Source organism: Salmo salar, unplaced genomic scaffold, assembly GCF_905237065.1.
Source record: "Salmo salar unplaced genomic scaffold, Ssal_v3.1, whole genome shotgun sequence".
Taxonomy (NCBI): Eukaryota; Metazoa; Chordata; class Actinopteri; order Salmoniformes; family Salmonidae; genus Salmo; species Salmo salar.
In genome coordinates this window covers 16615-27500 of record NW_025548282.1, presented here as the reverse complement: position 1 = coordinate 27500, position 10886 = coordinate 16615, and the positions used below count along the sequence as shown (strand labels likewise).

At 42.7% G+C, this 10886-nt stretch overlaps 1 protein-coding gene across 1 annotated transcript in view; it reads right to left on the bottom strand.

Annotated features, from left to right (window-relative positions):
• LOC123732830 (1-phosphatidylinositol 4,5-bisphosphate phosphodiesterase beta-4-like) overlaps positions 1-3979 on the bottom strand; it is a 13933-nt gene extending 9954 nt beyond the window's left edge. Inside the window, exons 1-2 of the mRNA XM_045712144.1 lie at positions 3724-3979; positions 1573-1632 (exon numbers count right to left, since the gene is read on the bottom strand). The gene's annotated coding sequence lies outside the window, so the exon portion shown is untranslated. The remainder of the gene's footprint in view (positions 1-1572; positions 1633-3723) is intronic.
• Between the last annotated feature and the right edge of the window lie 6907 nt (positions 3980-10886).

Genomic DNA, 10886 nt, shown 5'->3' with positions numbered 1-10886 from the left:
GAGAGAGAGAGAGTCTCATCAAATCCTTACAAAACATTATCATTCCATTGATGAACCATTTTATCTGGAAAATCAATTTTTCAATGTAATATGGAGTAATTGAGGATTCCCCTTTTTGAACTATCTAGTACAAGCAGAATATCTGTCGTGTGACTGAATCAACTGGACAGCAACAGAAGATTCATTCTGCAAGGCCAGCCTCTGTTAATTAACGCGAATACAGCCAAATATCCTCAACGTGATTCTTTTTTCTGTGTTCATTGATTTAGCGCCAATAGTTCAGTGTGATTGTGTAATTCAGTTAGGAGTCCAACAGAGATCAGCCATGAGAGATAAGTGGCTCTTTGTGTCTTGTTTACCAAGAAGAACCCGTCCCCTTACCATACACACAGGGAGGGACACGGCCTTACACACACCACACACACACTGTCTCACACCTAAAGCACCTTCCGTTCTGTCAACAATACACAATGGGTTCATTCTCAGGCGTTTCCGAGAAAGACACCTTAATTATAGTCAGGCATCTGTATAAGAACTCCCTCAGGATCCTGGGTCCTTCCATAATTCATGTCACCCACATGATGCCAAATATTACACTACAGCAGGATACGACCAGGGAATTACTGAGGCAGTCAATATTTAATGGAGGGACTAGCTGTGTGTGTGTGTGTGTGTGTGTGTGTGTGTGTGTGTGTGTGTGTGTGTGTGTGTGGCGTGTGTGCGTGTGTGTGCGTGTGCGTGTGCGTGCCTGTGTTCAGCCCTGATGTTCATGAAAAGAATACTCTGTGGTTAATGTTGGCTCTATCTTCAACAAATCCTTTCTGTTTAAAGAAAGCAGAAAGGTCTTTCAGGGAAACATAACAGCCTAGACATTGACATACACGCTTTCAATCCAAGAGTACTGAATAGCGTTTTGTCTGTTCGAAATCATTTTTCTATCGAGTCAACTAACTATATTCTAGAGGATTTGTTACAGCATCCCTCCCAGGTAAGAAACATCATCCAAGGTCAAATAACAAGCTCTAGATACAGCTAGAAACCTGGAGGGTTATAAACATTAAAGTATTCAATATTTAATGTTGTTGAATGTCGATGTACTTGGTCTAGGATCTGAAGGGCAACGAGCAGCAGTAACCTATATTTCACCAACATTTCCTTTAGCATTCATTACTACTGTCCTTGAAGCATTGTACTGATCAATAGTGTATTAACGGTGGTGGGAACAGTGGCTCAACAGACTAACTCTGTCCTGTTCGCTCTGTTCTGTTGCCTTGGCCACTTCAAGTACCGCTGCCCTTAGTGACGTCACCGTCACACCAATTATGACTTGGCCCTGTGGCTGGAATGGTAGGGTCGTAAGGTCGAGGAGATGGATGGAGAGAAAGACGGAGAGGTAGAGAGTAAAAAGGAGCGGGCATGAAGGTTTTTTGAAAGAGGGATGGACGGAGGGTGGGATAGAGGGAGGGAGGGTGGGATAGAGGGAGGGAGGGTGGGATAGAGAGAGGGAGGGTGGGATAGAGGGAGGGAGGGTGGGATAGAGGGAGGGATGAAATTGTGTTTCCAAAATCTCACCCTTGGCACGGCTCCGACTCGAATACTGTTGATCAGAGAACATTCTAGAACCTGGCCCTCCTGTAGAGAAAGAAACAGATGGAGGGATATAGAAGAGAGAAAGAAGAGAGAGAAAGAAAGAAAGAAAGAAAGAAAGAAAGAAAGAAAGAAAGAAAGAAAGAAAGAAAGAAAGAAAGAAAGAAAGAAAGAAAGAAAGAAAGAAAGAAAGAAAGAAAGAAAGAAGAGAGAGGGAGGGAGACAGAGAGAGAGAAAATAGAGATCTCGTCATTGCCAAATAAAACAGACATACTCCGACCCAACCCCACCTCACCTAGCTTTGTCTGATTACTGTAGCAACCTGACTGTCACTTCCAGAAGTCCCATAGACATTTTGTCTACATCTAGTGACAAGATATGGCTGTTCTCAAGGACACACCCCATGTAGCATGGATAAATGCAGTACTTTAGAGAGATACAGTAATATTATATATTGCTATCCTCTTACACAACGGCTAAATCACAATGGTGTGACGGATAACAATGGGCTTCCTCTCCAACCAGCATGACCTTAAACCATCAGTAGCCAACCCTCCTAATTGGAAGAATCAGGTGTGCTAGAGCAGGGCTAGAACAAAAGCCTGCACACCCAGTATCTAACTCGCCAGGAGTAGTGTATAGGCTACCACTGCCTTGTAAGTGGTGATAAATCCTGTAGTTAGCGAGGATAACTGTTAGTGAGGATATGGGCCCTCCTCTATAGGGAGGGTTCATTTCACACAGCCCTCTCAATGGCATCGTTTGGATAGTTCTTCAGTTATGGCTAAGTCAAGTTATGTCTCAAGCTATTCATTCCATTCATATGGAGAGCCTGTTCATTCCTAATGCTCTCCATGTGAATGGAAGAGACTGATTTACAAGAACCTACTGTTGGAAAAGGAGAATAGTGTTGAAAAGGACCTTGCAATCGAAACGTCAACAACACATAACGGACTGCATTCTATCCTGTTGACTGTTTTTCTACAGTACCATCCTCTCTAAATACCCTTCAGTCTTTCCTTTCCTCTCTCTGTCAATAAACTCCATTCTATACCACTGTCTTTCTTTCTCTCTGTCAATAAACTCCATTCTATACCACTGTCTTCCTTTCTCTCTGTCAATAAACTCCATTCTATACCACTGTCTTTCTTTCTCTCTGTCAATAAACTCCATTCTATACCACTGTCTTTCTTTCTCTCTGTCAATAAACTCCATTCTATACCACTGTCTTTCTTTCTCTCTGTCAATAAACTCCATTCTATACCACTGTCTTTCTTTCTCTCTGTCAATAAACTCCATTCTATACCACTGTCTTTCTTTCTCTCTGTCAATAAACTCCATTCTATACCACTGTCTTCCTTTCTCTCTGTCAATAAACTCCATTCTATACCACTGTCTTTCTTTCTCTCTGTGAATAAACTCCATTCTATGCCACTGTCTTTCTTTCTCTCTGTCAATAAACTCCATTCTATACCACTGTCTTTCTTTCTCTCTGTCAATAAACTCCATTCTATACCACTGTCTTTCTTTCTCTCTGTCAATAAACTCCATTCTATACCACTGTCTTTCTTTCTCTCTGTCAATAAACTCCATTCTATACCACTGTCTTTCTTTCTCTCTGTCAATAAACTCCATTCTATACCACTGTCTTTCTTTCTCTCTGTCAATAAACTCCATTCTATACCACTGTCTTTCTTTCTCTCTGTCAATAAACTCCATTCTATACCACTGTCTTTCTTTCTCTCTGTCAATAAACTCCATTCTATACCACTGTCTTTCTTTCTCTCTGTCAATAAACTCCATTCTATACCACTGTCTTTCTTTCTCTCTGTGAATAAACTCCATTCTATACCACTGTCTTTCTTTCTCTCTGTCAATAAACTCCATTCTATACCACTGTCTTTCATTCTCTCTGTCAATAAACTCCATTCTATACCACTGTCTTTCTTTCTCTCTGTGAATAAACTCCATTCTATACCACTGTCTTTCTTTCTCTCTGTCAATAAACTCCATTCTATACCACTGTCTTTCTTTCTCTCTGTGAATAAACTCAGAACACTAAGACAGGGCTCTGCATTGAGTGAGAGGTTGAGACCAGAGACGTTTATATTCACTGCTCTGGTTGAGAGACTGTACCTTTCCGTCGCTCTTCCATGTGATGAAGAAGCCAAACTCGTCCACTTTGACCAGACAGTTGGGCTCAAACAGAAACGGGTCCTGCAAGAAGACAGAAGCATTTTAATAAGAGAGCAGTGTCATCAATCAGAGGTTTTATTTGACATCCAAGGACATTACACACCCTCCATTACCTAGCTAGCACACACGGCTTATGGAACAAGATAAACACCATCGATAATTCATTTGTAAAGAAGTAACACACACACACACACGCGTGCAAGGAGAACACACACACACGTAGGTGAGGAGACACATACACAAGGAAAACACGCACACACAAAACACACACACACACACACCTACAGCCTGTGAGTGCAGGACAGGAGGACCTAGCACTAAAACAAACAAAAACACAGGAATGTGAATATCAGGAAGTGTTGAATGTGTACCATACAACAATCAACCGTAACCTTGGTGACAGAACATAACCCTGATTAACGTAGCAAGCAACACTCACTGGTCTACTGGACATATAATAAAATAGCAATTATCCAGGCTAGTAGTATTACACTTCCTCTTACATGTTTACTGGGACTTTATGTGACATTGGAGACTGAAGAGTCTGAAGTTATATTTACTTAGACAAATACCAAAATAGTTCCTAACCTACTAATTAAAACCCCTAACTTAAAGGTTAGAGCTGTGCTTTATTTACAGTGTACTTAATGTGGTAAACCACCCAGTTTGAAATCCCTGAGACTGTCTTTAGTCAAATAGCCAGGCTTGTTTCAGGCCACTCTGTCCAATATCACTCTGTCCAATATCAGTCTGAAACACATGTTCACAACCCAAGGCAATGTGTGTGTATGCATGAGAGTGTGTGTCTGAGTGTGTGTATATATGAAAGAGAGAGAGAGTGAGAGAGAAAGAAAGAGAAAGGGGGAGTAAGTCGGGGTGGGCTGGCGACAGAGTAATAGCAAAGTCACTTGGATTACATTCCAGTAGTCCATCCATTTATTTGCCACGTTCTAAGTGAGCGCCCATGTGTGTGTAAGAGAAAGACAGAGTAGGAGAGAGAAAGACAGAGTAGGAGAGAGAAAGACAGAGTAGGAGAAAGAAAGACAGAGTAGGAGAAAGAAAGACAGAGTAGGAGAGAGAGAAAGACAGAGTAGGAGAGAGAGAAAGACAGAGTAGGAGAGAGAGAAAGACAGAGTAGGAGAGAGAGAAAGACAGAGTAGGAGAGAGAGAAAGACAGAGTAGGAGAGAGAGAAAGACAGAGTAGGAGAGAGAGAAAGACAGAGTAGGAGAGAGAAAAAGACAGAGTAGGAGAAAGAAATACAGAGTAGGAGAGAGAGAAAGACAGAGTAGGAGAGAGAGAAAGACAGAGTAGGAGAGAGAGAGAAAAGACAGAGTAGGAGAGAGAGAAAGACAGAGTAGGAGAGAGAGAAAGACAGAGTAGGAGAGAGAGAAAGACAGAGTAGGAGAGAGAGAAAGACAGAGTAGGAGAGAGAGAAAGACAGAGTAGGAGAGAGAGAAAGACAGAGTAGGAGAGAGAGAAAGACAGAGTAGGAGAGAGAGAAAGACAGAGTAGGAGAGAGAGAAAGACAGAGTAGGAGAGAGAGAAAGACAGAGTAGGAGAGAGAGAAAGACAGAGTAGGAGAGAGAGAAAGATAGAGTAGGAGAGAGAGAAAGATAGAGTAGAAGGTAGTTGCAGTCAACTATAACTGGAGCTAAAGCAAACAGTGAGCGACACACACACACACACACACACACACACACACACACACACACACACACACACACACACACACACACACACACACACACACACACACACACACACACACACACACACACACACACACACACACACACACTGCAGGATGTGGTGTTTCAGTGAGATTATGTAAATCCTACAGTACTGTGCTGCTCGACACCAAAAATAGCGCTAACTCCCTTACTCTGAGCAAATACGGCTGTTCAATTCCTCCAGATCCATTGTCACCTAATCCCAGACTAATAATTAACAGTCCTGACATTTAGAGAAGTTGGAAACCACCAAGAATGCAATTCAAACTGACCCTTCACCTGTTCTTCCATCTGTGTTGTGCACCTTGCTGTGTAAACTGAGCTTCCCTTGTATTCAACTTGTAAAGATGTCTGTCATAGCTAGTATCTACAATATCATGCTGGGCTCTCCTTCCTGTTAAGAGGTAACCTGGCTGAGATGGTCTAGTCTTCTACTCCTAATGAACCTAAAATGGCTTTTAAGGAATATTTTACTAGGAACACTCTGTCCCTACTCCCAAACGCACACGCGCCCCTCCCCCCCTCCCCCCTCCCTCCTCAAACACAAACACACAACTACAACCAAAACACAAGCATATCGCCACCCTTTGAATTGGCAGTGCAGCACGGTTTTTCATTGGTTGCTAGTGTTTTTCTGTTGTTGCTGGTTATGTTAGTTTTTGGTTCACAATATGCTATTTCTTTATTATAAAGACTCACTCAAACAGCAATAGGGGAGGCAACAATGGGTATGCAGACCAGGTTTTCAGAAAGTCTTGGTTGAATCTTTGCGATGCGTATTTCAGTCATCATGCACTGTTTGAATGATCATTTCTAAAGCCTTTCCCCAAAAACCTTCCCATTTTAATGTGGACTGCAAAGTAGGACTACCTGACAAATATATCATGCTGATTTGTATTAATCACGGGGCATTTGTTTCGCAAACTCTGACATCACATGTAGCCTACACTGTACATTGCACAGCACAAAAATGAATGATACACATAAACCCTGGATGGTTGATGCTGTGTATTGGCCAGTGAGAGGCTTTGAATCCACCGGTCAGCCTTACTGGCACTCCCCAGAAGGAGCAGTCCTCCACAGGAATGAATGGAATTCTACAGTATTTCAATTAAATGTTTCAAGGACAAAATTACATGTATTTAAGTATTTTTCTGTTGTTCGAACCATTTGGGTCTCATGAAAACGATGGGTGTTCTCAGTTTTCCTCTACAAGACCTCACAAGTCTGAAGGTCACCCAATAAATTAATGGAAGTATGGAAGTTTTGTGCCCACCCAAAAAAGGGGTTAAATATGGGTAAAGATTTATCAAAACAAATTTCTGAGCTTTCTTATATGTCTCAGACATAGGACAGACACTTCAAAACATACTTCCTTTTTACTTTTTTTTTTAACTAACTGTTTTGCCATGTATGAATGTGTTTATTCAATGTGTTTCTATGGGCTAATGGCAGTAAGTCCAAATTCAATGTTTAATCAAATATTTTTGTATATATTTTTTTTATACCTAGTGGTCCTAAAATTCCAAATTGAATAGCAGAATGATACATGGTATCACCATCTTAAATATTCTATATGTTATTTTTGTTGTTCCAGACTTCCAAAGTGGTCTCCTGATGTAGGTGTTTCTCAAAATACATACTATCATTCACATTGGAACAAGGGAGGGTCGGAGTAGAGTCCAAAATACATACTATCATTCACATTGGAACAAGGGAGGGTCGGAGTAGAGTCCAAAATACATACTATCATTCACATTGGAACAAGGGAGGGTCGGAGTAGAGTCCAAAATACATACTATCATTCACATTGGAACAAGGGAGGGTCGGAGTAGAGTCCAAAATACATACTATCATTCACATTGGAACAAGGGAGGGTCGGAGTAGAGTCCAAAATACATACTATCATTCACATTGGAACAAGGGAGGGTCGGAGTAGAGTCCAAAATGTATACTATCATTCACATTGGAACAAGGGAGGGTCGGAGTAGAGTCCAAAATACATACTATCATTCACATTGGAACAAGGGAGGGTCGGAGTAGAGTCCAAAATACATACTATCATTCACATTGGAACAAGGGAGGGTCGGAGTAGAGTCCAAAATACATACTATCATTCACATTGGAACAAGGGAGGGTCGGAGTAGAGTCCAAAATACATACTATCATTCACATTGGAACAAGGGAGGGTCGGAGTAGAGTCCAAAATACATACTATCATTCACATTGGAACAAGGGAGGGTCGGAGTAGAGTCCAAAATGTATACTATCATTCACATTGGAACAAGGGAGGGTCGGAGTAGAGTCCAAAATACATACTATCATTCACATTGGAACAAGGGAGGGTCGGAGTAGAGTCCAAAATACATACTATCATTCACATTGGAACAAGGGAGGGTCGGAGTAGAGTCCAAAATGTATACTATCATTCACATTGGAACAAGGGAGGGTCGGAGTAGAGTCCAAAATGTATACTATCATTCACATTGGAACAAGGGAGGGTCGGAGTAGAGTCCAAAATGCATACTATCATTCACATTGGAACAAGGGAGGGTCGGAGTAGAGTCCAAAATGCATACTATCATTCACATTGGAACAAGGGAGGGTCGGAGTAGAGTCCAAAATACATACTATCATTCACATTGGAACAAGGGAGGGTCGGAGTAGAGTCCAAAATGCATACTATCATTCACATTGGAACAAGGGAGGGTCGGAGTAGAGTCCAAAATACATACTATCATTCACATTGGAACAAGGGAGGGTCGGAGTAGAGTCCAAAATGTATACTATCATTCACATTGGAACAAGGGAGGGTCGGAGTAGAGTCCAAAATGCATACTATCATTCACATTGGAACAAGGGAGGGTCGGAGTAGAGTCCAAAATGCATACTATCATTCACATTGGAACAAGGGAGGGTCGGAGTAGAGTCCAAAATGCATACTATCATTCACATTGGAACAAGGGAGGGTCGGAGTAGAGTCCAAATCAAAGTATGCAAAACGGAGCACTGAGGGCACTTCTCGAATGTGTACTCGGTTTGTACATATTTTGAAGCATGCATCGATGCAAGCTTCAACGGAAAGTATGCACAGAAATATGCCGCAACCACGTAAGAAATTACGCAACATTATTTGAGCTGAAGCGAGAGAAAATACACGCCAACTTTGGTTTGAAATGTTGCATATTCACATCTCACATGTTGCATGACTCCAATATTTTATCTTGATACGTTAATAAATATATGCTGTGCTAATTTTGGAATATTTACCAATTGTCCCTCCAAACAATCAATACAATAATTTACAGGCTACTTGCTCAGCCTGCAAATTAAATAGAACTTTTAAATGACGCAAGCATCATCTGCTTTACCGGCCTAGTATTCTTTTCATTCTGGCCAGTAGCTTTCAGTTGGCACTGGCCAGGTGTGCCAATGGCAGATTTACCTGAATGTCAAGACATGCAAGAGCATGCTAATTTAAAAGATGGCTAGTCATTACTAGCCTGGTTCTGTATTGAATCTAGGTACATTATGGGACAGGAAAGTCATTATTATCAGAAGACATTTTGACCAAACCATTGCCACTAGTGAACAAAGTCAGTGTAGACCCCTATGCGCACACACACACACACACACACACACACACACACACACACACACACACACACACACACACACACACACCCCTTGGATGGAGTGGGTAGAGAGTGCAGGTGGAAGTCATATATTTGTCAGGAGAAAGAAGAGAAGGAGACCCCTGGTTGTCAGACTCCCTACTCTCATAACTTTACATTCCTCTCTGCTAAGTGTGTGTGTTTGTTGAGTTTGTGTGTGTGTTAGTTTTGACTGGAGTATGGCTCCCTCCTCTGAGAGTTCCCCATCCATCACCACGCTCTTTAAAAGAAAGAACACACATACACCCCAAACACACATACAAACACACACCGACACACACACGCACCGACACACACACAGGACTGCTAAGAGCACGCCTGGGGAACCACAGCGTTCCCTACAGGAGTCAGTCATCCAGCATCTGGAAATGTAAAAACAAACAGGGGTTATATCAACCTCCTTGCCCATAATGATATACTGTATTAAAGCCACCAAAAATAAAACCGCTATAAACACCTGTCAAACCAATCACAATAATGGCTTAATGTTGAATGACTCAACTATCTGCTGTCTCTGGCATGATTGATTGAGTAAGCAGCCAACATTAACACACAGAACAATCAGATCCTATGGTCTGATACACAAAACTGTGTGGATCTGAGGTTTGTTTTCCATTAGCTGCCTGAGTCACTGGCAGCTGTCTGTGTGTGTGTGTGTGTGTGTGTGTGTGTGTGTGTGTGTGTGTGTGTGTGTGTGTGTGTGTGTGTGTGTGTGTGTGTGTGTGTGTGTGTGTGTGTGTGTGTGTGGACTCAGTAATGAGAGAGGAAGAGGAAGATGACGTTAAGCATCAGTGAGGAGGTTACAGGAGGGGAATGCTGTCATCCATCCTCATCTTTCCTTCACAACGGAAAGATGGAGTGTGGTAGATGGAGAGATGGAGTGTGGGAGATGGAGAGATGGAGTGTGGTAGATGGAGAGATGGAGTGTGGTAGATGGAAAGATGGAGTGTGGTAGATGGAGAGATGGAGTGTGGGAGATGGAGAGATGGAGTGTGGTAGATGGAGAGATGGAGTGTGGGAGATGGAGAGATGGAGTGTGGGAGATGGAGAGATGGAGTGTGGTAGATGGAGAGATGGAGTGTGGGAGATGGAGAGATGGAGTGTGGTAGATGGAGAGATGGAGTGTGGTAGATGGAGAGATGGAGTGTGGTAGATGGAGAGATGGAGTATGGTAGATGGAGAGACGGAGTGTGGGAGATGGAGAGATGGAGTGTGGTAGATGGAGAGATGGACTGTGGTAGATGGAGAGATGGAGTGTGGGAGAGTGGTAGATGGAGAGATGGAGTGTGGGAGAGTGGTAGATGGAGAGATGGAGTATGGTAGATGGAGAGATGGAGTGTGGGAGAGTGGTAGATGGAGAGATGGAGTGTGGGAGAGTGGTAGATGGAGTGTGGGAGATGGAGAGACGGAGTGTGGGAGATGGAGAGACGGAGTGTGGTAGATGGAGAGACGGAGTGTGGTAGATGGAGAGACGGAGTGTGGTAGATGGAGAGACGGAGTGTGGTAGATGGAGAGATGGAGTGTGGTAGATGGAGAGATGGAGTGTGGGAGATGGAGAGACGGAGTGTGGTAGATGGAGAGACGGAGTGTGGTAGATGGAGAGATGGAGTGTGGTAGATGGAGAGATGGAGTGTGGTAGATGGAGAGATGGAGTGTGGTAGATGGAGAGATGGAGTGTGGTAGATGGAGAGATGGAGT